This window comes from Brachyhypopomus gauderio, unplaced genomic scaffold (assembly GCF_052324685.1).
Source record: "Brachyhypopomus gauderio isolate BG-103 unplaced genomic scaffold, BGAUD_0.2 sc363, whole genome shotgun sequence".
Lineage (NCBI taxonomy): Eukaryota > Metazoa > Chordata > Actinopteri > Gymnotiformes > Hypopomidae > Brachyhypopomus > Brachyhypopomus gauderio.
This window is the reverse complement of record NW_027507184.1, coordinates 62,817-81,758: the sequence shown is the minus strand read 5'-3', so window position 1 is coordinate 81,758 and position 18,942 is coordinate 62,817. Positions and strand designations below refer to the sequence as shown.

General features: G+C 40.5%; 29 non-coding genes and 45 pseudogenes across 29 annotated transcripts; all 74 read left to right on the top strand.

Moving 5' to 3' along the window:
* The first annotated feature begins 63 nt into the window (after positions 1–63).
* LOC143505118 (5S ribosomal RNA) lies at positions 64–182 on the top strand. The gene has a single exon (XR_013127813.1). It is a non-coding gene; the product is annotated as a 5S ribosomal RNA (ribosomal RNA).
* Positions 183–397: 215 nt separating this feature from the next.
* LOC143505317 (5S ribosomal RNA) lies at positions 398–516 on the top strand (annotated as a pseudogene).
* Positions 517–644: 128 nt separating this feature from the next.
* Positions 645–763, top strand: LOC143505126 (5S ribosomal RNA). The gene has a single exon (XR_013127821.1). It is a non-coding gene; the product is annotated as a 5S ribosomal RNA (ribosomal RNA).
* A 215-nt stretch (positions 764–978) lies between these two features.
* On the top strand, positions 979–1,097 carry LOC143505316 (5S ribosomal RNA; annotated as a pseudogene).
* Positions 1,098–1,224: 127 nt separating this feature from the next.
* On the top strand, positions 1,225–1,343 carry LOC143505315 (5S ribosomal RNA; annotated as a pseudogene).
* A 127-nt stretch (positions 1,344–1,470) lies between these two features.
* LOC143505117 (5S ribosomal RNA) lies at positions 1,471–1,589 on the top strand. The gene has a single exon (XR_013127812.1). It is a non-coding gene; the product is annotated as a 5S ribosomal RNA (ribosomal RNA).
* Positions 1,590–1,697: 108 nt separating this feature from the next.
* On the top strand, positions 1,698–1,816 carry LOC143505170 (5S ribosomal RNA; annotated as a pseudogene).
* A 127-nt stretch (positions 1,817–1,943) lies between these two features.
* On the top strand, positions 1,944–2,062 carry LOC143505212 (5S ribosomal RNA; annotated as a pseudogene).
* Positions 2,063–2,189: 127 nt separating this feature from the next.
* Positions 2,190–2,308, top strand: LOC143505115 (5S ribosomal RNA). Its single transcript, XR_013127810.1, has one exon. It is a non-coding gene; the product is annotated as a 5S ribosomal RNA (ribosomal RNA).
* A 108-nt stretch (positions 2,309–2,416) lies between these two features.
* On the top strand, positions 2,417–2,535 carry LOC143505314 (5S ribosomal RNA; annotated as a pseudogene).
* A 127-nt stretch (positions 2,536–2,662) lies between these two features.
* On the top strand, positions 2,663–2,782 carry LOC143505121 (5S ribosomal RNA). The gene has a single exon (XR_013127816.1). It is a non-coding gene; the product is annotated as a 5S ribosomal RNA (ribosomal RNA).
* Positions 2,783–2,996: 214 nt separating this feature from the next.
* Positions 2,997–3,115, top strand: LOC143505313 (5S ribosomal RNA; annotated as a pseudogene).
* A 126-nt stretch (positions 3,116–3,241) lies between these two features.
* LOC143505312 (5S ribosomal RNA) lies at positions 3,242–3,360 on the top strand (annotated as a pseudogene).
* A 126-nt stretch (positions 3,361–3,486) lies between these two features.
* Positions 3,487–3,605, top strand: LOC143505114 (5S ribosomal RNA). The gene has a single exon (XR_013127809.1). It is a non-coding gene; the product is annotated as a 5S ribosomal RNA (ribosomal RNA).
* A 108-nt stretch (positions 3,606–3,713) lies between these two features.
* LOC143505168 (5S ribosomal RNA) lies at positions 3,714–3,832 on the top strand (annotated as a pseudogene).
* Positions 3,833–3,958: 126 nt separating this feature from the next.
* LOC143505211 (5S ribosomal RNA) lies at positions 3,959–4,077 on the top strand (annotated as a pseudogene).
* Positions 4,078–4,204: 127 nt separating this feature from the next.
* On the top strand, positions 4,205–4,324 carry LOC143505122 (5S ribosomal RNA). The gene has a single exon (XR_013127817.1). It is a non-coding gene; the product is annotated as a 5S ribosomal RNA (ribosomal RNA).
* Positions 4,325–4,432: 108 nt separating this feature from the next.
* On the top strand, positions 4,433–4,551 carry LOC143505167 (5S ribosomal RNA; annotated as a pseudogene).
* A 126-nt stretch (positions 4,552–4,677) lies between these two features.
* LOC143505210 (5S ribosomal RNA) lies at positions 4,678–4,796 on the top strand (annotated as a pseudogene).
* Positions 4,797–4,923: 127 nt separating this feature from the next.
* LOC143505113 (5S ribosomal RNA) lies at positions 4,924–5,042 on the top strand. Its single transcript, XR_013127808.1, has one exon. It is a non-coding gene; the product is annotated as a 5S ribosomal RNA (ribosomal RNA).
* Positions 5,043–5,150: 108 nt separating this feature from the next.
* Positions 5,151–5,269, top strand: LOC143505311 (5S ribosomal RNA; annotated as a pseudogene).
* Positions 5,270–5,396: 127 nt separating this feature from the next.
* On the top strand, positions 5,397–5,515 carry LOC143505112 (5S ribosomal RNA). The gene has a single exon (XR_013127807.1). It is a non-coding gene; the product is annotated as a 5S ribosomal RNA (ribosomal RNA).
* Positions 5,516–5,729: 214 nt separating this feature from the next.
* Positions 5,730–5,848, top strand: LOC143505310 (5S ribosomal RNA; annotated as a pseudogene).
* A 127-nt stretch (positions 5,849–5,975) lies between these two features.
* LOC143505111 (5S ribosomal RNA) lies at positions 5,976–6,094 on the top strand. The gene has a single exon (XR_013127806.1). It is a non-coding gene; the product is annotated as a 5S ribosomal RNA (ribosomal RNA).
* Positions 6,095–6,308: 214 nt separating this feature from the next.
* On the top strand, positions 6,309–6,427 carry LOC143505308 (5S ribosomal RNA; annotated as a pseudogene).
* A 126-nt stretch (positions 6,428–6,553) lies between these two features.
* On the top strand, positions 6,554–6,672 carry LOC143505307 (5S ribosomal RNA; annotated as a pseudogene).
* Positions 6,673–6,799: 127 nt separating this feature from the next.
* LOC143505110 (5S ribosomal RNA) lies at positions 6,800–6,918 on the top strand. Its single transcript, XR_013127805.1, has one exon. It is a non-coding gene; the product is annotated as a 5S ribosomal RNA (ribosomal RNA).
* Positions 6,919–7,026: 108 nt separating this feature from the next.
* LOC143505166 (5S ribosomal RNA) lies at positions 7,027–7,145 on the top strand (annotated as a pseudogene).
* Positions 7,146–7,271: 126 nt separating this feature from the next.
* Positions 7,272–7,390, top strand: LOC143505208 (5S ribosomal RNA; annotated as a pseudogene).
* A 127-nt stretch (positions 7,391–7,517) lies between these two features.
* Positions 7,518–7,636, top strand: LOC143505109 (5S ribosomal RNA). Its single transcript, XR_013127804.1, has one exon. It is a non-coding gene; the product is annotated as a 5S ribosomal RNA (ribosomal RNA).
* A 108-nt stretch (positions 7,637–7,744) lies between these two features.
* LOC143505306 (5S ribosomal RNA) lies at positions 7,745–7,863 on the top strand (annotated as a pseudogene).
* A 127-nt stretch (positions 7,864–7,990) lies between these two features.
* LOC143505108 (5S ribosomal RNA) lies at positions 7,991–8,109 on the top strand. The gene has a single exon (XR_013127803.1). It is a non-coding gene; the product is annotated as a 5S ribosomal RNA (ribosomal RNA).
* Positions 8,110–8,323: 214 nt separating this feature from the next.
* On the top strand, positions 8,324–8,442 carry LOC143505305 (5S ribosomal RNA; annotated as a pseudogene).
* A 126-nt stretch (positions 8,443–8,568) lies between these two features.
* Positions 8,569–8,687, top strand: LOC143505304 (5S ribosomal RNA; annotated as a pseudogene).
* Positions 8,688–8,813: 126 nt separating this feature from the next.
* On the top strand, positions 8,814–8,932 carry LOC143505107 (5S ribosomal RNA). Its single transcript, XR_013127802.1, has one exon. It is a non-coding gene; the product is annotated as a 5S ribosomal RNA (ribosomal RNA).
* A 108-nt stretch (positions 8,933–9,040) lies between these two features.
* On the top strand, positions 9,041–9,159 carry LOC143505165 (5S ribosomal RNA; annotated as a pseudogene).
* A 126-nt stretch (positions 9,160–9,285) lies between these two features.
* Positions 9,286–9,404, top strand: LOC143505207 (5S ribosomal RNA; annotated as a pseudogene).
* A 127-nt stretch (positions 9,405–9,531) lies between these two features.
* Positions 9,532–9,650, top strand: LOC143505106 (5S ribosomal RNA). The gene has a single exon (XR_013127801.1). It is a non-coding gene; the product is annotated as a 5S ribosomal RNA (ribosomal RNA).
* Positions 9,651–9,758: 108 nt separating this feature from the next.
* On the top strand, positions 9,759–9,877 carry LOC143505303 (5S ribosomal RNA; annotated as a pseudogene).
* Positions 9,878–10,004: 127 nt separating this feature from the next.
* LOC143505104 (5S ribosomal RNA) lies at positions 10,005–10,123 on the top strand. The gene has a single exon (XR_013127799.1). It is a non-coding gene; the product is annotated as a 5S ribosomal RNA (ribosomal RNA).
* Positions 10,124–10,337: 214 nt separating this feature from the next.
* LOC143505302 (5S ribosomal RNA) lies at positions 10,338–10,456 on the top strand (annotated as a pseudogene).
* Positions 10,457–10,583: 127 nt separating this feature from the next.
* LOC143505103 (5S ribosomal RNA) lies at positions 10,584–10,702 on the top strand. Its single transcript, XR_013127798.1, has one exon. It is a non-coding gene; the product is annotated as a 5S ribosomal RNA (ribosomal RNA).
* A 214-nt stretch (positions 10,703–10,916) lies between these two features.
* LOC143505301 (5S ribosomal RNA) lies at positions 10,917–11,035 on the top strand (annotated as a pseudogene).
* A 126-nt stretch (positions 11,036–11,161) lies between these two features.
* Positions 11,162–11,280, top strand: LOC143505300 (5S ribosomal RNA; annotated as a pseudogene).
* Positions 11,281–11,406: 126 nt separating this feature from the next.
* On the top strand, positions 11,407–11,525 carry LOC143505102 (5S ribosomal RNA). The gene has a single exon (XR_013127797.1). It is a non-coding gene; the product is annotated as a 5S ribosomal RNA (ribosomal RNA).
* Positions 11,526–11,633: 108 nt separating this feature from the next.
* Positions 11,634–11,752, top strand: LOC143505164 (5S ribosomal RNA; annotated as a pseudogene).
* A 126-nt stretch (positions 11,753–11,878) lies between these two features.
* LOC143505206 (5S ribosomal RNA) lies at positions 11,879–11,997 on the top strand (annotated as a pseudogene).
* A 127-nt stretch (positions 11,998–12,124) lies between these two features.
* LOC143505101 (5S ribosomal RNA) lies at positions 12,125–12,243 on the top strand. The gene has a single exon (XR_013127796.1). It is a non-coding gene; the product is annotated as a 5S ribosomal RNA (ribosomal RNA).
* Positions 12,244–12,351: 108 nt separating this feature from the next.
* On the top strand, positions 12,352–12,470 carry LOC143505299 (5S ribosomal RNA; annotated as a pseudogene).
* A 127-nt stretch (positions 12,471–12,597) lies between these two features.
* LOC143505100 (5S ribosomal RNA) lies at positions 12,598–12,716 on the top strand. Its single transcript, XR_013127795.1, has one exon. It is a non-coding gene; the product is annotated as a 5S ribosomal RNA (ribosomal RNA).
* Positions 12,717–12,930: 214 nt separating this feature from the next.
* Positions 12,931–13,049, top strand: LOC143505297 (5S ribosomal RNA; annotated as a pseudogene).
* Positions 13,050–13,176: 127 nt separating this feature from the next.
* LOC143505099 (5S ribosomal RNA) lies at positions 13,177–13,295 on the top strand. The gene has a single exon (XR_013127794.1). It is a non-coding gene; the product is annotated as a 5S ribosomal RNA (ribosomal RNA).
* A 214-nt stretch (positions 13,296–13,509) lies between these two features.
* Positions 13,510–13,628, top strand: LOC143505296 (5S ribosomal RNA; annotated as a pseudogene).
* A 126-nt stretch (positions 13,629–13,754) lies between these two features.
* Positions 13,755–13,873, top strand: LOC143505295 (5S ribosomal RNA; annotated as a pseudogene).
* A 127-nt stretch (positions 13,874–14,000) lies between these two features.
* On the top strand, positions 14,001–14,119 carry LOC143505098 (5S ribosomal RNA). Its single transcript, XR_013127793.1, has one exon. It is a non-coding gene; the product is annotated as a 5S ribosomal RNA (ribosomal RNA).
* A 108-nt stretch (positions 14,120–14,227) lies between these two features.
* Positions 14,228–14,346, top strand: LOC143505162 (5S ribosomal RNA; annotated as a pseudogene).
* Positions 14,347–14,472: 126 nt separating this feature from the next.
* LOC143505205 (5S ribosomal RNA) lies at positions 14,473–14,591 on the top strand (annotated as a pseudogene).
* Positions 14,592–14,718: 127 nt separating this feature from the next.
* Positions 14,719–14,837, top strand: LOC143505097 (5S ribosomal RNA). The gene has a single exon (XR_013127792.1). It is a non-coding gene; the product is annotated as a 5S ribosomal RNA (ribosomal RNA).
* A 108-nt stretch (positions 14,838–14,945) lies between these two features.
* LOC143505294 (5S ribosomal RNA) lies at positions 14,946–15,064 on the top strand (annotated as a pseudogene).
* A 127-nt stretch (positions 15,065–15,191) lies between these two features.
* LOC143505096 (5S ribosomal RNA) lies at positions 15,192–15,310 on the top strand. The gene has a single exon (XR_013127791.1). It is a non-coding gene; the product is annotated as a 5S ribosomal RNA (ribosomal RNA).
* A 214-nt stretch (positions 15,311–15,524) lies between these two features.
* LOC143505293 (5S ribosomal RNA) lies at positions 15,525–15,643 on the top strand (annotated as a pseudogene).
* A 127-nt stretch (positions 15,644–15,770) lies between these two features.
* LOC143505095 (5S ribosomal RNA) lies at positions 15,771–15,889 on the top strand. The gene has a single exon (XR_013127790.1). It is a non-coding gene; the product is annotated as a 5S ribosomal RNA (ribosomal RNA).
* A 108-nt stretch (positions 15,890–15,997) lies between these two features.
* LOC143505161 (5S ribosomal RNA) lies at positions 15,998–16,116 on the top strand (annotated as a pseudogene).
* A 126-nt stretch (positions 16,117–16,242) lies between these two features.
* On the top strand, positions 16,243–16,361 carry LOC143505334 (5S ribosomal RNA; annotated as a pseudogene).
* A 126-nt stretch (positions 16,362–16,487) lies between these two features.
* LOC143505292 (5S ribosomal RNA) lies at positions 16,488–16,606 on the top strand (annotated as a pseudogene).
* Positions 16,607–16,733: 127 nt separating this feature from the next.
* Positions 16,734–16,852, top strand: LOC143505093 (5S ribosomal RNA). Its single transcript, XR_013127788.1, has one exon. It is a non-coding gene; the product is annotated as a 5S ribosomal RNA (ribosomal RNA).
* A 108-nt stretch (positions 16,853–16,960) lies between these two features.
* Positions 16,961–17,079, top strand: LOC143505160 (5S ribosomal RNA; annotated as a pseudogene).
* Positions 17,080–17,205: 126 nt separating this feature from the next.
* Positions 17,206–17,324, top strand: LOC143505204 (5S ribosomal RNA; annotated as a pseudogene).
* Positions 17,325–17,451: 127 nt separating this feature from the next.
* Positions 17,452–17,570, top strand: LOC143505092 (5S ribosomal RNA). Its single transcript, XR_013127787.1, has one exon. It is a non-coding gene; the product is annotated as a 5S ribosomal RNA (ribosomal RNA).
* A 108-nt stretch (positions 17,571–17,678) lies between these two features.
* On the top strand, positions 17,679–17,797 carry LOC143505291 (5S ribosomal RNA; annotated as a pseudogene).
* A 127-nt stretch (positions 17,798–17,924) lies between these two features.
* On the top strand, positions 17,925–18,043 carry LOC143505180 (5S ribosomal RNA; annotated as a pseudogene).
* Positions 18,044–18,170: 127 nt separating this feature from the next.
* LOC143505090 (5S ribosomal RNA) lies at positions 18,171–18,289 on the top strand. The gene has a single exon (XR_013127786.1). It is a non-coding gene; the product is annotated as a 5S ribosomal RNA (ribosomal RNA).
* A 214-nt stretch (positions 18,290–18,503) lies between these two features.
* On the top strand, positions 18,504–18,622 carry LOC143505129 (5S ribosomal RNA; annotated as a pseudogene).
* A 127-nt stretch (positions 18,623–18,749) lies between these two features.
* On the top strand, positions 18,750–18,868 carry LOC143505120 (5S ribosomal RNA). The gene has a single exon (XR_013127815.1). It is a non-coding gene; the product is annotated as a 5S ribosomal RNA (ribosomal RNA).
* Positions 18,869–18,942: the final 74 nt, after the last annotated feature.

Genomic DNA, 18,942 nt, shown 5'->3' with positions numbered 1-18,942 from the left:
AGCAATGTCTGTTGTTCAGGTTTTGCTCTCATTATAAATAGGTCATCTTTGCATTGTTTTACGGCTTACGGCCACACCAGCCTGAAAACGCCCGATCTCATTTGACCTCGGAAGCTAAGCTCGTTTGGGCCTGGTTAGTACTTGGATGGGAGACCACCTGGGAATACCAGGTGCTGTAAGCCTATTAGATTTAATTATCAAGCTAAATAGGTTTGGGCCAGGTTAATACTTGTATGGGAGACAGCTTGGGAATGCCAGGTGCTGTGTGACTTTTATAGTTGAGTTGCTGTTTACATTCAATTAGCAAGCTTAAATGTGTTCTGCAAAAAAAACTAGCAATTTCTGTTGTTCAGGTTTTGCTCTTGTTATAATTAGATCATCTTTGCATTGTTTTATGGCTTACGGCCACACCAGCCTGAAAACGCCCGATTTCATTTGACCTAGGAAGCTAAATAGGTTTAGGCCAGGTTAATACTTGTATGGGAGACAGCTTGGGAATACCAGGTGCTGTGTGACTTTTATAGTTGAGTTGCTATTTACATTCAATTAGCAAGCTTAAAGGTGTTCTGCAAAAAAAACTAGCAATGTCTGTTGTTCAGGTTTTGCTCTCATTATAAATAGGTCATCTTTGCATTGTTTTACGGCTTAACGGCCACACCAGCCTGAAAACGCCCGATCTCATTTGACCTCGGAAGCTAAGCTCGTTTGGGCCTGGTTAGTACTTGGATGGGAGACCACCTGGGAATACCAGGTGCTGTAAGCCTATTAGATTTAATTATCAAGCTAAATAGGTTTGGGCCAGGTTAATACTTGTATGGGAGACAGCTTGGGAATACCAGGTGCTGTGTGACTTTTATAGTTGAGTTGCTGTTTACATTCAATTAGCAAGCTTAAATGTGTTCTGCAAAAAAAACTAGCAATTTCTGTTGTTCAGGTTTTGTTCTTGTTATAATTAGATAATCTTTGCATTGTTTTATGGCTTACGGCCACACCAGCCTGAAAACGCCCGATTTCATTTGACCTAGGAAGCTAAATAGGTTTAGGCCAGGTTAATACTTGTATGGGAGACAGCTTGGGAATACCAGGTGCTGTGTGACTTTTATAGTTGAGTTGCTGTTTACATTCAATTAGCAAGCTTAAATGTGTTCTGCAAAAAAAACTAGCAATTTCTGTTGTTCAGGTTTTGCTCTTGTTATAATTAGATAATCTTTGCATTGTTTTATGGCTTACGGCCACACCAGCCTGAAAACGCCCGATTTCATTTGACCTAGGAAGCTAAATAGGTTTAGGCCAGGTTAATACTTGTATGGGAGACAGCTTGGGAATACCAGGTGCTGTGTGACTTTTATAGTTGAGTTGCTATTTACATTCAATTAGCAAGCTTAAAGGTGTTCTGCAAAAAAAACTAGCAATGTCTGTTGTTCAGGTTTTGCTCTCATTATAAATAGGTCATCTTTGCATTCTTTTACGGCTTACGGCCACACCAGCCTGAAAACGCCCGATCTCATTTGACCTCGGAAGCTAAGCTCGTTTGGGCCTGGTTAGTACTTGGATGGGAGACCACCTGGGAATACCAGGTGCTGTAAGCCAATTAGATTTAATTATCAAGCTTAAATGTGTTCTGCAAAAAAACTAGCAATTTCTGTTGTTCAGGTTTTGCTCTTGTTATAATTAGATAATCTTTGCATTGTTTTATGGCTTACGGCCACACCAGCCTGAAAACGCCCGATCTCATTTGACCTAGGAAGCTAAATAGGTTTGGGCCAGGTTAATACTTGTATGGGAGACAGCTTGGGAATACCAGGTGCTGTGTGACTTTTATAGTTGAGTTGCTGTTTACATTCAATTAGCAAGCTTAAATGTGTTCTGCAAAAAAACTAGCAATTTCTGTTGTTCAGGTTTTGCTCTTGTTATAATTAGATAATCTTTGCATTGTTTTTATGGCTTGCGGCCACACCAGCCTGAAAACGCCCGATCTCATTTGACCTCGGAAGCTAAATAGGTTTTGGCCAGGTTAATACTTGTATGGGGGACAGCTTGGGAATACCAGGTGCTGTGTGACTTTTATAGTTGAGTTGCTATTTACATTCAATTAGCAAGCTTAAAGGTGTTCTGCAAAACAAACTAGCAATGTCTGTTGTTCAGGTTTTGCTCTCATTATAAATAGGTCATCTTTGCATTCTTTTACGGCTTACGGCCACACCAGCCTGAAAACGCCCGATCTCATTTGACCTCGGAAGCTAAGCTCGTTTGGGCCTGGTTAGTACTTGGATGGGAGACCACCTGGGAATACCAGGTGCTGTAAGCCAATTAGATTTAATTATCAAGCTTAAATGTGTTCTGCAAAAAAACTAGCAATTTCTGTTGTTCAGGTTTTGCTCTTGTTATAATTAGATCATCTTTGCATTGTTTTATGGCTTACGGCCACACCAGCCTGAAAACGCCCGATTTCATTTGACCTAGGAAGCTAAATAGGTTTAGGCCAGGTTAATACTTGTATGGGAGACAGCTTGGGAATACCAGGTGCTGTGTGACTTTTATAGTTGAGTTGCTATTTACATTCAATTAGCAAGCTTAAAGGTGTTCTGCAAAAAAAACTAGCAATGTCTGTTGTTCAGGTTTTGCTCTCATTATAAATAGGTCATCTTTGCATTGTTTTACGGCTTACGGCCACACCAAGCCTGAAAACGCCCGATCTCATTTGACCTCGGAAGCTAAGCTCGTTTGGGCCTGGTTAGTACTTGGATGGGAGACCACCTGGGAATACCAGGTGCTGTAAGCCTATTAGATTTAATTATCAAGCTAAATAGGTTTGGGCCAGGTTAATACTTGTATGGGAGACAGCTTGGGAATACCAGGTGCTGTGTGACTTTTATAGTTGAGTTGCTGTTTACATTCAATTAGCAAGCTTAAATGTGTTCTGCAAAAAAACTAGCAATTTCTGTTGTTCAGGTTTTGTTCTTGTTATAATTAGATAATCTTTGCATTGTTTTATGGCTTACGGCCACACCAGCCTGAAAACGCCCGATTTCATTTGACCTAGGAAGCTAAATAGGTTTAGGCCAGGTTAATACTTGTATGGGAGACAGCTTGGGAATACCAGGTGCTGTGTGACTTTTATAGTTGAGTTGCTGTTTACATTCAATTAGCAAGCTTAAATGTGTTCTGCAAAAAAACTAGCAATTTCTGTTGTTCAGGTTTTGCTCTTGTTATAATTAGATAATCTTTGCATTGTTTTATGGCTTACGGCCACACCAGCCTGAAAACGCCCGATTTCATTTGACCTAGGAAGCTAAATAGGTTTAGGCCAGGTTAATACTTGTATGGGAGACAGCTTGGGAATACCAGGTGCTGTGTGACTTTTATAGTTGAGTTGCTATTTACATTCAATTAGCAAGCTTAAAGGTGTTCTGCAAAAAAACTAGCAATGTCTGTTGTTCAGGTTTTGCTCTCATTATAAATAGGTCATCTTTGCATTCTTTTACGGCTTACGGCCACACCAGCCTGAAAACGCCCGATCTCATTTGACCTCGGAAGCTAAGCTCGTTTGGGCCTGGTTAGTACTTGGATGGGAGACCACCTGGGAATACCAGGTGCTGTAAGCCAATTAGATTTAATTATCAAGCTTAAATGTGTTCTGCAAAAAAACTAGCAATTTCTGTTGTTCAGGTTTTGCTCTTGTTATAATTAGATAATCTTTGCATTGTTTTATGGCTTACGGCCACACCAGCCTGAAAACGCCCGATCTCATTTGACCTAGGAAGCTAAATAGGTTTGGGCCAGGTTAATACTTGTATGGGAGACAGCTTGGGAATACCAGGTGCTGTGTGACTTTTATAGTTGAGTTGCTGTTTACATTCAATTAGCAAGCTTAAATGTGTTCTGCAAAAAAACTAGCAATTTCTGTTGTTCAGGTTTTGCTCTTGTTATAATTAGATAATCTTTGCATTGTTTTATGGCTTGCGGCCACACCAGCCTGAAAACGCCCGATCTCATTTGACCTCGGAAGCTAAATAGGTTTTGGCCAGGTTAATACTTGTATGGGGGACAGCTTGGGAATACCAGGTGCTGTGTGACTTTTATAGTTGAGTTGCTATTTACATTCAATTAGCAAGCTTAAAGGTGTTCTGCAAAACAAACTAGCAATGTCTGTTGTTCAGGTTTTGCTCTCATTATAAATAGGTCATCTTTGCATTCTTTTACGGCTTACGGCCACACCAGCCTGAAAACGCCCGATCTCATTTGACCTCGGAAGCTAAGCTCGTTTGGGGCCTGGTTAGTACTTGGATGGGAGACCACCTGGGAATACCAGGTGCTGTAAGCCAATTAGATTTAATTATCAAGCTTAAATGTGTTCTGCAAAAAAACTAGCAATTTCTGTTGTTCAGGTTTTGCTCTTGTTATAATTAGATAATCTTTGCATTGTTTTATGGCTTACGGCCACACCAGCCTGAAAACGCCCGATCTCATTTGACCTAGGAAGCTAAATAGGTTTGGGCCAGGTTAATACTTGTATGGGAGACAGCTTGGGAATACCAGGTGCTGTGTGACTTTTATAGTTGAGTTGCTGTTTACATTCAATTAGCAAGCTTAAATGTGTTCTGCAAAAAAACTAGCAATTTCTGTTGTTCAGGTTTTGCTCTTGTTATAATTAGATAATCTTTGCATTGTTTTATGGCTTGCGGCCACACCAGCCTGAAAACGCCCGATCTCATTTGACCTCGGAAGCTAAATAGGTTTTGGCCAGGTTAATACTTGTATGGGGGACAGCTTGGGAATACCAGGTGCTGTGTGACTTTTATAGTTGAGTTGCTATTTACATTCAATTAGCAAGCTTAAAGGTGTTCTGCAAAACAAACTAGCAATGTCTGTTGTTCAGGTTTTGCTCTCATTATAAATAGGTCATCTTTGCATTCTTTTACGGCTTACGGCCACACCAGCCTGAAAACGCCCGATCTCATTTGACCTCGGAAGCTAAGCTCGTTTGGGCCTGGTTAGTACTTGGATGGGAGACCACCTGGGAATACCAGGTGCTGTAAGCCAATTAGATTTAATTATCAAGCTTAAATGTGTTCTGCAAAAAAACTAGCAATTTCTGTTGTTCAGGTTTTGCTCTTGTTATAATTAGATCATCTTTGCATTGTTTTATGGCTTACGGCCACACCAGCCTGAAAACGCCCGATTTCATTTGACCTAGGAAGCTAAATAGGTTTAGGCCAGGTTAATACTTGTATGGGAGACAGCTTGGGAATACCAGGTGCTGTGTGACTTTTATAGTTGAGTTGCTATTTACATTCAATTAGCAAGCTTAAAGGTGTTCTGCAAAAAAAACTAGCAATGTCTGTTGTTCAGGTTTTGCTCTCATTATAAATAGGTCATCTTTGCATTGTTTTACGGCTTACGGCCACACCAGCCTGAAAACGCCCGATCTCATTTGACCTCGGAAGCTAAGCTCGTTTGGGCCTGGTTAGTACTTGGATGGGAGACCACCTGGGAATACCAGGTGCTGTAAGCCTATTAGATTTAATTATCAAGCTAAATAGGTTTGGGCCAGGTTAATACTTGTATGGGAGACAGCTTGGGAATGCCAGGTGCTGTGTGACTTTTATAGTTGAGTTGCTGTTTACATTCAATTAGCAAGCTTAAATGTGTTCTGCAAAAAAACTAGCAATTTCTGTTGTTCAGGTTTTGCTCTTGTTATAATTAGATCATCTTTGCATTGTTTTATGGCTTACGGCCACACCAGCCTGAAAACGCCCGATTTCATTTGACCTAGGAAGCTAAATAGGTTTAGGCCAGGTTAATACTTGTATGGGAGACAGCTTGGGAATACCAGGTGCTGTGTGACTTTTATAGTTGAGTTGCTATTTACATTCAATTAGCAAGCTTAAAGGTGTTCTGCAAAAAAAACTAGCAATGTCTGTTGTTCAGGTTTTGCTCTCATTATAAATAGGTCATCTTTGCATTGTTTTACGGCTTACGGCCACACCAGCCTGAAAACGCCCGATCTCATTTGACCTCGGAAGCTAAGCTCGTTTGGGCCTGGTTAGTACTTGGATGGGAGACCACCTGGGAATACCAGGTGCTGTAAGCCTATTAGATTTAATTATCAAGCTAAATAGGTTTGGGCCAGGTTAATACTTGTATGGGAGACAGCTTGGGAATACCAGGTGCTGTGTGACTTTTATAGTTGAGTTGCTGTTTACATTCAATTAGCAAGCTTAAATGTGTTCTGCAAAAAAACTAGCAATTTCTGTTGTTCAGGTTTTGTTCTTGTTATAATTAGATAATCTTTGCATTGTTTTATGGCTTACGGCCACACCAGCCTGAAAACGCCCGATTTCATTTGACCTAGGAAGCTAAATAGGTTTAGGCCAGGTTAATACTTGTATGGGAGACAGCTTGGGAATACCAGGTGCTGTGTGACTTTTATAGTTGAGTTGCTGTTTACATTCAATTAGCAAGCTTAAATGTGTTCTGCAAAAAAACTAGCAATTTCTGTTGTTCAGGTTTTGCTCTTGTTATAATTAGATAATCTTTGCATTGTTTTATGGCTTACGGCCACACCAGCCTGAAAACGCCCGATTTCATTTGACCTAGGAAGCTAAATAGGTTTAGGCCAGGTTAATACTTGTATGGGAGACAGCTTGGGAATACCAGGTGCTGTGTGACTTTTATAGTTGAGTTGCTATTTACATTCAATTAGCAAGCTTAAAGGTGTTCTGCAAAAAAAACTAGCAATGTCTGTTGTTCAGGTTTTGCTCTCATTATAAATAGGTCATCTTTGCATTCTTTTACGGCTTACGGCCACACCAGCCTGAAAACGCCCGATCTCATTTGACCTCGGAAGCTAAGCTCGTTTGGGCCTGGTTAGTACTTGGATGGGAGACCACCTGGGAATACCAGGTGCTGTAAGCCAATTAGATTTAATTATCAAGCTTAAATGTGTTCTGCAAAAAAACTAGCAATTTCTGTTGTTCAGGTTTTGCTCTTGTTATAATTAGATAATCTTTGCATTGTTTTATGGCTTACGGCCACACCAGCCTGAAAACGCCCGATCTCATTTGACCTAGGAAGCTAAATAGGTTTGGGCCAGGTTAATACTTGTATGGGAGACAGCTTGGGAATACCAGGTGCTGTGTGACTTTTATAGTTGAGTTGCTGTTTACATTCAATTAGCAAGCTTAAATGTGTTCTGCAAAAAAACTAGCAATTTCTGTTGTTCAGGTTTTGCTCTTGTTATAATTAGATAATCTTTGCATTGTTTTATGGCTTGCGGCCACACCAGCCTGAAAACGCCCGATCTCATTTGACCTCGGAAGCTAAATAGGTTTTGGCCAGGTTAATACTTGTATGGGGGACAGCTTGGGAATACCAGGTGCTGTGTGACTTTTATAGTTGAGTTGCTATTTACATTCAATTAGCAAGCTTAAAGGTGTTCTGCAAAACAAACTAGCAATGTCTGTTGTTCAGGTTTTGCTCTCATTATAAATAGGTCATCTTTGCATTCTTTTACGGCTTACGGCCACACCAGCCTGAAAACGCCCGATCTCATTTGACCTCGGAAGCTAAGCTCGTTTGGGCCTGGTTAGTACTTGGATGGGAGACCACCTGGGAATACCAGGTGCTGTAAGCCAATTAGATTTAATTATCAAGCTTAAATGTGTTCTGCAAAAAAACTAGCAATTTCTGTTGTTCAGGTTTTGCTCTTGTTATAATTAGATCATCTTTGCATTGTTTTATGGCTTACGGCCACACCAGCCTGAAAACGCCCGATTTCATTTGACCTAGGAAGCTAAATAGGTTTAGGCCAGGTTAATACTTGTATGGGAGACAGCTTGGGAATACCAGGTGCTGTGTGACTTTTATAGTTGAGTTGCTATTTACATTCAATTAGCAAGCTTAAAGGTGTTCTGCAAAAAAAACTAGCAATGTCTGTTGTTCAGGTTTTGCTCTCATTATAAATAGGTCATCTTTGCATTGTTTTACGGCTTACGGCCACACCAGCCTGAAAACGCCCGATCTCATTTGACCTCGGAAGCTAAGCTCGTTTGGGCCTGGTTAGTACTTGGATGGGAGACCACCTGGGAATACCAGGTGCTGTAAGCCTATTAGATTTAATTATCAAGCTAAATAGGTTTGGGCCAGGTTAATACTTGTATGGGAGACAGCTTGGGAATACCAGGTGCTGTGTGACTTTTATAGTTGAGTTGCTGTTTACATTCAATTAGCAAGCTTAAATGTGTTCTGCAAAAAAACTAGCAATTTCTGTTGTTCAGGTTTTGTTCTTGTTATAATTAGATAATCTTTGCATTGTTTTATGGCTTACGGCCACACCAGCCTGAAAACGCCCGATTTCATTTGACCTAGGAAGCTAAATAGGTTTAGGCCAGGTTAATACTTGTATGGGAGACAGCTTGGGAATACCAGGTGCTGTGTGACTTTTATAGTTGAGTTGCTGTTTACATTCAATTAGCAAGCTTAAATGTGTTCTGCAAAAAAACTAGCAATTTCTGTTGTTCAGGTTTTGCTCTTGTTATAATTAGATAATCTTTGCATTGTTTTATGGCTTACGGCCACACCAGCCTGAAAACGCCCGATTTCATTTGACCTAGGAAGCTAAATAGGTTTAGGCCAGGTTAATACTTGTATGGGAGACAGCTTGGGAATACCAGGTGCTGTGTGACTTTTATAGTTGAGTTGCTATTTACATTCAATTAGCAAGCTTAAAGGTGTTCTGCAAAAAAACTAGCAATGTCTGTTGTTCAGGTTTTGCTCTCATTATAAATAGGTCATCTTTGCATTCTTTTACGGCTTACGGCCACACCAGCCTGAAAACGCCCGATCTCATTTGACCTCGGAAGCTAAGCTCGTTTGGGCCTGGTTAGTACTTGGATGGGAGACCACCTGGGAATACCAGGTGCTGTAAGCCAATTAGATTTAATTATCAAGCTTAAATGTGTTCTGCAAAAAAACTAGCAATTTCTGTTGTTCAGGTTTTGCTCTTGTTATAATTAGATAATCTTTGCATTGTTTTATGGCTTACGGCCACACCAGCCTGAAAACGCCCGATCTCATTTGACCTAGGAAGCTAAATAGGTTTGGGCCAGGTTAATACTTGTATGGGAGACAGCTTGGGAATACCAGGTGCTGTGTGACTTTTATAGTTGAGTTGCTGTTTACATTCAATTAGCAAGCTTAAATGTGTTCTGCAAAAAAACTAGCAATTTCTGTTGTTCAGGTTTTGCTCTTGTTATAATTAGATAATCTTTGCATTGTTTTATGGCTTGCGGCCACACCAGCCTGAAAACGCCCGATCTCATTTGACCTCGGAAGCTAAATAGGTTTTGGCCAGGTTAATACTTGTATGGGGGACAGCTTGGGAATACCAGGTGCTGTGTGACTTTTATAGTTGAGTTGCTATTTACATTCAATTAGCAAGCTTAAAGGTGTTCTGCAAAACAAACTAGCAATGTCTGTTGTTCAGGTTTTGCTCTCATTATAAATAGGTCATCTTTGCATTCTTTTACGGCTTACGGCCACACCAGCCTGAAAACGCCCGATCTCATTTGACCTCGGAAGCTAAGCTCGTTTGGGCCTGGTTAGTACTTGGATGGGAGACCACCTGGGAATACCAGGTGCTGTAAGCCAATTAGATTTAATTATCAAGCTTAAATGTGTTCTGCAAAAAAACTAGCAATTTCTGTTGTTCAGGTTTTGCTCTTGTTATAATTAGATAATCTTTGCATTGTTTTATGGCTTACGGCCACACCAGCCTGAAAACGCCCGATTTCATTTGACCTAGGAAGCTAAATAGGTTTAGGCCAGGTTAATACTTGTATGGGAGACAGCTTGGGAATACCAGGTGCTGTGTGACTTTTATAGTTGAGTTGCTATTTACATTCAATTAGCAAGCTTAAAGGTGTTCTGCAAAAAAAACTAGCAATGTCTGTTGTTCAGGTTTTGCTCTCATTATAAATAGGTCATCTTTGCATTGTTTTACGGCTTACGGCCACACCAGCCTGAAAACGCCCGATCTCATTTGACCTCGGAAGCTAAGCTCGTTTGGGCCTGGTTAGTACTTGGATGGGAGACCACCTGGGAATACCAGGTGCTGTAAGCCTATTAGATTTAATTATCAAGCTAAATAGGTTTGGGCCAGGTTAATACTTGTATGGGAGACAGCTTGGGAATGCCAGGTGCTGTGTGACTTTTATAGTTGAGTTGCTGTTTACATTCAATTAGCAAGCTTAAATGTGTTCTGCAAAAAAACTAGCAATTTCTGTTGTTCAGGTTTTGCTCTTGTTATAATTAGATCATCTTTGCATTGTTTTATGGCTTACGGCCACACCAGCCTGAAAACGCCCGATTTCATTTGACCTAGGAAGCTAAATAGGTTTAGGCCAGGTTAATACTTGTATGGGAGACAGCTTGGGAATACCAGGTGCTGTGTGACTTTTATAGTTGAGTTGCTATTTACATTCAATTAGCAAGCTTAAAGGTGTTCTGCAAAAAAAACTAGCAATGTCTGTTGTTCAGGTTTTGCTCTCATTATAAATAGGTCATCTTTGCATTGTTTTACGGCTTACGGCCACACCAGCCTGAAAACGCCCGATCTCATTTGACCTCGGAAGCTAAGCTCGTTTGGGCCTGGTTAGTACTTGGATGGGAGACCACCTGGGAATACCAGGTGCTGTAAGCCTATTAGATTTAATTATCAAGCTAAATAGGTTTGGGCCAGGTTAATACTTGTATGGGAGACAGCTTGGGAATACCAGGTGCTGTGTGACTTTTATAGTTGAGTTGCTGTTTACATTCAATTAGCAAGCTTAAATGTGTTCTGCAAAAAAACTAGCAATTTCTGTTGTTCAGGTTTTGTTCTTGTTATAATTAGATAATCTTTGCATTGTTTTATGGCTTACGGCCACACCAGCCTGAAAACGCCCGATTTCATTTGACCTAGGAAGCTAAATAGGTTTAGGCCAGGTTAATACTTGTATGGGAGACAGCTTGGGAATACCAGGTGCTGTGTGACTTTTATAGTTGAGTTGCTGTTTACATTCAATTAGCAAGCTTAAATGTGTTCTGCAAAAAAACTAGCAATTTCTGTTGTTCAGGTTTTGCTCTTGTTATAATTAGATAATCTTTGCATTGTTTTATGGCTTACGGCCACACCAGCCTGAAAACGCCCGATTTCATTTGACCTAGGAAGCTAAATAGGTTTAGGCCAGGTTAATACTTGTATGGGAGACAGCTTGGGAATACCAGGTGCTGTGTGACTTTTATAGTTGAGTTGCTATTTACATTCAATTAGCAAGCTTAAAGGTGTTCTGCAAAAAAACTAGCAATGTCTGTTGTTCAGGTTTTGCTCTCATTATAAATAGGTCATCTTTGCATTCTTTTACGGCTTACGGCCACACCAGCCTGAAAACGCCCGATCTCATTTGACCTCGGAAGCTAAGCTCGTTTGGGCCTGGTTAGTACTTGGATGGGAGACCACCTGGGAATACCAGGTGCTGTAAGCCAATTAGATTTAATTATCAAGCTTAAATGTGTTCTGCAAAAAAACTAGCAATTTCTGTTGTTCAGGTTTTGCTCTTGTTATAATTAGATAATCTTTGCATTGTTTTATGGCTTACGGCCACACCAGCCTGAAAACGCCCGATCTCATTTGACCTAGGAAGCTAAATAGGTTTGGGCCAGGTTAATACTTGTATGGGAGACAGCTTGGGAATACCAGGTGCTGTGTGACTTTTATAGTTGAGTTGCTGTTTACATTCAATTAGCAAGCTTAAATGTGTTCTGCAAAAAAACTAGCAATTTCTGTTGTTCAGGTTTTGCTCTTGTTATAATTAGATAATCTTTGCATTGTTTTATGGCTTGCGGCCACACCAGCCTGAAAACGCCCGATCTCATTTGACCTCGGAAGCTAAATAGGTTTTGGCCAGGTTAATACTTGTATGGGGGACAGCTTGGGAATACCAGGTGCTGTGTGACTTTTATAGTTGAGTTGCTATTTACATTCAATTAGCAAGCTTAAAGGTGTTCTGCAAAACAAACTAGCAATGTCTGTTGTTCAGGTTTTGCTCTCATTATAAATAGGTCATCTTTGCATTCTTTTACGGCTTACGGCCACACCAGCCTGAAAACGCCCGATCTCATTTGACCTCGGAAGCTAAGCTCGTTTGGGCCTGGTTAGTACTTGGATGGGAGACCACCTGGGAATACCAGGTGCTGTAAGCCAATTAGATTTAATTATCAAGCTTAAATGTGTTCTGCAAAAAAACTAGCAATTTCTGTTGTTCAGGTTTTGCTCTTGTTATAATTAGATAATCTTTGCATTGTTTTATGGCTTACGGCCACACCAGCCTGAAAACGCCCGATTTCATTTGACCTAGGAAGCTAAATAGGTTTAGGCCAGGTTAATACTTGTATGGGAGACAGCTTGGGAATACCAGGTGCTGTGTGACTTTTATAGTTGAGTTGCTATTTACATTCAATTAGCAAGCTTAAAGGTGTTCTGCAAAAAAAACTAGCAATGTCTGTTGTTCAGGTTTTGCTCTCATTATAAATAGGTCATCTTTGCATTGTTTTACGGCTTACGGCCACACCAGCCTGAAAACGCCCGATCTCATTTGACCTCGGAAGCTAAGCTCGTTTGGGCCTGGTTAGTACTTGGATGGGAGACCACCTGGGAATACCAGGTGCTGTAAGCCTATTAGATTTAATTATCAAGCTAAATAGGTTTGGGCCAGGTTAATACTTGTATGGGAGACAGCTTGGGAATGCCAGGTGCTGTGTGACTTTTATAGTTGAGTTGCTGTTTACATTCAATTAGCAAGCTTAAATGTGTTCTGCAAAAAAACTAGCAATTTCTGTTGTTCAGGTTTTGCTCTTGTTATAATTAGATCATCTTTGCATTGTTTTATGGCTTACGGCCACACCAGCCTGAAAACGCCCGATTTCATTTGACCTAGGAAGCTAAATAGGTTTAGGCCAGGTTAATACTTGTATGGGAGACAGCTTGGGAATACCAGGTGCTGTGTGACTTTTATAGTTGAGTTGCTATTTACATTCAATTAGCAAGCTTAAAGGTGTTCTGCAAAAAAAACTAGCAATGTCTGTTGTTCAGGTTTTGCTCTCATTATAAATAGGTCATCTTTGCATTGTTTTACGGCTTACGGCCACACCAGCCTGAAAACGCCCGATCTCATTTGACCTCGGAAGCTAAGCTCGTTTGGGCCTGGTTAGTACTTGGATGGGAGACCACCTGGGAATACCAGGTGCTGTAAGCCTATTAGATTTAATTATCAAGCTAAATAGGTTTGGGCCAGGTTAATACTTGTATGGGAGACAGCTTGGGAATACCAGGTGCTGTGTGACTTTTATAGTTGAGTTGCTGTTTACATTCAATTAGCAAGCTTAAATGTGTTCTGCAAAAAAACTAGCAATTTCTGTTGTTCAGGTTTTGTTCTTGTTATAATTAGATAATCTTTGCATTGTTTTATGGCTTACGGCCACACCAGCCTGAAAACGCCCGATTTCATTTGACCTAGGAAGCTAAATAGGTTTAGGCCAGGTTAATACTTGTATGGGAGACAGCTTGGGAATACCAGGTGCTGTGTGACTTTTATAGTTGAGTTGCTGTTTACATTCAATTAGCAAGCTTAAATGTGTTCTGCAAAAAAACTAGCAATTTCTGTTGTTCAGGTTTTGCTCTTGTTATAATTAGATAATCTTTGCATTGTTTTATGGCTTACGGCCACACCAGCCTGAAAACGCCCGATTTCATTTGACCTAGGAAGCTAAATAGGTTTAGGCCAGGTTAATACTTGTATGGGAGACAGCTTGGGAATACCAGGTGCTGTGTGACTTTTATAGTTGAGTTGCTATTTACATTCAATTAGCAAGCTTAAAGGTGTTCTGCAAAAAAAACTAGCAATGTCTGTTGTTCAGGTTTTGCTCTCATTATAAATAGGTCATCTTTGCATTCTTTTACGGCTTACGGCCACACCAGCCTGAAAACGCCCGATCTCATTTGACCTCGGAAGCTAAGCTCGTTTGGGCCTGGTTAGTACTTGGATGGGAGACCACCTGGGAATACCAGGTGCTGTAAGCCAATTAGATTTAATTATCAAGCTTAAATGTGTTCTGCAAAAAAACTAGCAATTTCTGTTGTTCAGGTTTTGCTCTTGTTATAATTAGATAATCTTTGCATTGTTTTATGGCTTACGGCCACACCAGCCTGAAAACGCCCGATCTCATTTGACCTAGGAAGCTAAATAGGTTTGGGCCAGGTTAATACTTGTATGGGAGACAGCTTGGGAATACCAGGTGCTGTGTGACTTTTATAGTTGAGTTGCTGTTTACATTCAATTAGCAAGCTTAAATGTGTTCTGCAAAAAAACTAGCAATTTCTGTTGTTCAGGTTTTGCTCTTGTTATAATTAGATAATCTTTGCATTGTTTTATGGCTTGCGGCCACACCAGCCTGAAAACGCCCGATCTCATTTGACCTCGGAAGCTAAATAGGTTTTGGCCAGGTTAATACTTGTATGGGGGACAGCTTGGGAATACCAGGTGCTGTGTGACTTTTATAGTTGAGTTGCTATTTACATTCAATTAGCAAGCTTAAAGGTGTTCTGCAAAACAAACTAGCAATGTCTGTTGTTCAGGTTTTGCTCTCATTATAAATAGGTCATCTTTGCATTCTTTTACGGCTTACGGCCACACCAGCCTGAAAACGCCCGATCTCATTTGACCTCGGAAGCTAAGCTCGTTTGGGCCTGGTTAGTACTTGGATGGGAGACCACCTGGGAATACCAGGTGCTGTAAGCCAATTAGATTTAATTATCAAGCTTAAATGTGTTCTGCAAAAAAACTAGCAATTTCTGTTGTTCAGGTTTTGCTCTTGTTATAATTAGATAATCTTTGCATTGTTTTATGGCTTACGGCCACACCAGCCTGAAAACGCCCGATTTCATTTGACCTAGGAAGCTAAATAGGTTTAGGCCAGGTTAATACTTGTATGGGAGACAGCTTGGGAATACCAGGTGCTGTGTGACTTTTATAGTTGAGTTGCTATTTACATTCAATTAGCAAGCTTAAAGGTGTTCTGCAAAAAAAACTAGCAATGTCTGTTGTTCAGGTTTTGCTCTCATTATAAATAGGTCATCTTTGCATTGTTTTACGGCTTACGGCCACACCAGCCTGAAAACGCCCGATCTCATTTGACCTCGGAAGCTAAGCTCGTTTGGGCCTGGTTAGTACTTGGATGGGAGACCACCTGGGAATACCAGGTGCTGTAAGCCTATTAGATTTAATTATCAAGCTAAATAGGTTTGGGCCAGGTTAATACTTGTATGGGAGACAGCTTGGGAATGCCAGGTGCTGTGTGACTTTTATAGTTGAGTTGCTGTTTACATTCAATTAGCAAGCTTAAATGTGTTCTGCAAAAAAACTAGCAATTTCTGTTGTTCAGGTTTTGCTCTTGTTATAATTAGATCATCTTTGCATTGTTTTATGGCTTACGGCCACACCAGCCTGAAAACGCCCGATTTCATTTGACCTAGGAAGCTAAATAGGTTTAGGCCAGGTTAATACTTGTATGGGAGACAGCTTGGGAATACCAGGTGCTGTGTGACTTTTATAGTTGAGTTGCTATTTACATTCAATTAGCAAGCTTAAAGGTGTTCTGCAAAAAAAACTAGCAATGTCTGTTGTTCAGGTTTTGCTCTCATTATAAATAGGTCATCTTTGCATTCTTTTACGGCTTACGGCCACACCAGCCTGAAAACGCCCGATCTCATTTGACCTCGGAAGCTAAGCTCGTTTGGGCCTGGTTAGTACTTGGATGGGAGACCACCTGGGAATACCAGGTGCTGTAAGCCAATTAGATTTAATTATCAAGCTTAAATGTGTTCTGCAAAAAAACTAGCAATTTCTGTTGTTCAGGTTTTGCTCTTGTTATAATTAGATAATCTTTGCATTGTTTTATGGCTTACGGCCACACCAGCCTGAAAACGCCCGATCTCATTTGACCTAGGAAGCTAAATAGGTTTGGGCCAGGTTAATACTTGTATGGGAGACAGCTTGGGAATACCAGGTGCTGTGTGACTTTTATAGTTGAGTTGCTGTTTACATTCAATTAGCAAGCTTAAATGTGTTCTGCAAAAAAACTAGCAATTTCTGTTGTTCAGGTTTTGCTCTTGTTATAATTAGATAATCTTTGCATTGTTTTATGGCTTACGGCCACACCGGCCTGAAAACGCCCGATTTCATTTGACCTAGGAAGCTAAATAGGTTTAGGCCAGGTTAATACTTGTATGGGAGACAGCTTGGGAATACCAGGTGCTGTGTGACTTTTATAGTTGAGTTGCTGTTTACATTCAATTAGCAAGCTTAAATGTGTTCTGCAAAAAAACTAGCAATTTCTGTTGTTCAGGTTTTGCTCTTGTTATAATTAGATAATCTTTGCATTGTTTTATGGCTTACGGCCACACCAGCCTGAAAACGCCCGATTTCATTTGACCTAGGAAGCTAAATAGGTTTAGGCCAGGTTAATACTTGTATGGGAGACAGCTTGGGAATACCAGGTGCTGTGTGACTTTTATAGTTGAGTTGCTATTTACATTCAATTAGCAAGCTTAAAGGTGTTCTGCAAAAAAAACTAGCAATGTCTGTTGTTCAGGTTTTGCTCTCATTATAAATAGGTCATCTTTGCATTCTTTTACGGCTTACGGCCACACCAGCCTGAAAACGCCCGATCTCATTTGACCTCGGAAGCTAAGCTCGTTTGGGCCTGGTTAGTACTTGGATGGGAGACCACCTGGGAATACCAGGTGCTGTAAGCCAATTAGATTTAATTATCAAGCTTAAATGTGTTCTGCAAAAAAACTAGCAATTTCTGTTGTTCAGGTTTTGCTCTTGTTATAATTAGATAATCTTTGCATTGTTTTATGGCTTACGGCCACACCAGCCTGAAAACGCCCGATCTCATTTGACCTAGGAAGCTAAATAGGTTTGGGCCAGGTTAATACTTGTATGGGAGACAGCTTGGGAATACCAGGTGCTGTGTGACTTTTATAGTTGAGTTGCTGTTTACATTCAATTAGCAAGCTTAAATGTGTTCTGCAAAAAAACTAGCAATTTCTGTTGTTCAGGTTTTGCTCTTGTTATAATTAGATAATCTTTGCATTGTTTTATGGCTTGCGGCCACACCAGCCTGAAAACGCCCGATCTCATTTGACCTCGGAAGCTAAATAGGTTTTGGCCAGGTTAATACTTGTATGGGGGACAGCTTGGGAATACCAGGTGCTGTGTGACTTTTATAGTTGAGTTGCTATTTACATTCAATTAGCAAGCTTAAAGGTGTTCTGCAAAACAAACTAGCAATGTCTGTTGTTCAGGTTTTGCTCTCATTATAAATAGGTCATCTTTGCATTCTTTTACGGCTTACGGCCACACCAGCCTGAAAACGCCCGATCTCATTTGACCTCGGAAGCTAAGCTCGTTTGGGCCTGGTTAGTACTTGGATGGGAGACCACCTGGGAATACCAGGTGCTGTAAGCCAATTAGATTTAATTATCAAGCTTAAATGTGTTCTGCAAAAAAACTAGCAATTTCTGTTGTTCAGGTTTTGCTCTTGTTATAATTAGATAATCTTTGCATTGTTTTATGGCTTACGGCCACACCAGCCTGAAAACGCCCGATTTCATTTGACCTAGGAAGCTAAATAGGTTTAGGCCAGGTTAATACTTGTATGGGAGACAGCTTGGGAATACCAGGTGCTGTGTGACTTTTATAGTTGAGTTGCTATTTACATTCAATTAGCAAGCTTAAAGGTGTTCTGCAAAAAAAACTAGCAATGTCTGTTGTTCAGGTTTTGCTCTCATCATAAATAGGTCATCTTTGCATTGTTTTACGGCTTACGGCCACACCAACCTGAAAACGCCCGATCTCATTTGAAATAGGAAGCTAAATAGGTTTGGGCCAGGTTAATACTTGTATGGGAGACAGCTTGGGAATACCAGGTGCTGTGTGACTTTTATAGTTGAGTTGCTATTTACATTCAATTAGCAAGCTTAAAGGTGTTCTGCAAAAAAAACTAGCAATGTCTGTTGTTCAGGTTTTGCTCTCATTATAAATAGGTCATCTTTGCATTGTTTTACGGCTTACGGCCACACCAGCCTGAAAACGCCCGATCTCATTTGACCTCGGAAGCTAAGCTCGTTTGGGCCTGGTTAGTACTTGGATGGGAGACCACCTGGGAATACCAGGTGCTGTAAGCCTATTAGATTTAATTATCAAGCTAAATAGGTTTGGGCCAGGTTAATACTTGTATGGGAGACAGCTTGGGAATACCAGGTGCTGTGTGACTTTTATAGTTGAGTTGCTGTTTACATTCAATTAGCAAGCTTAAATGTGTTCTGCAAAAAAACTAGCAATTTCTGTTGTTCAGGTTTTGCTCTTGTTATAATTAGATAATCTTTGCATTGTTTTATGGCTTACGGCCACACCGGCCTGAAAACGCCCGATCTCATTTGACCTCGGAAGCTAAATAGGTTTTGGCCAGGTTAATACTTGTATGGGGGACAGCTTGGGAATACCAGGTGCTGTGTGACTTTTATAGTTGAGTTGCTATTTACATTCAATTAGCAAGCTTAAAGGTGTTCTGCAAAACAAACTAGCAATGTCTGTTGTTCAGGTTTTGCTCTCATTATAAATAGGTCATCTTTGCATTCTTTTAGGGCTTACGGCCACACCAGCCTGAAAACGCCCGATCTTATTTGACCTCGGAAGCTAAGCTCGTTTGGGCCTGGTTAGTACTTGGATGGGAGACCACCTGGGAATACCAGGTGCTGTAAGCCAATTAGATTTAATTATCAAGCTTAAATGTGTTCTGCAAAAAAACTAGCAATTTCTGTTGTTCAGGTTTTGCTCT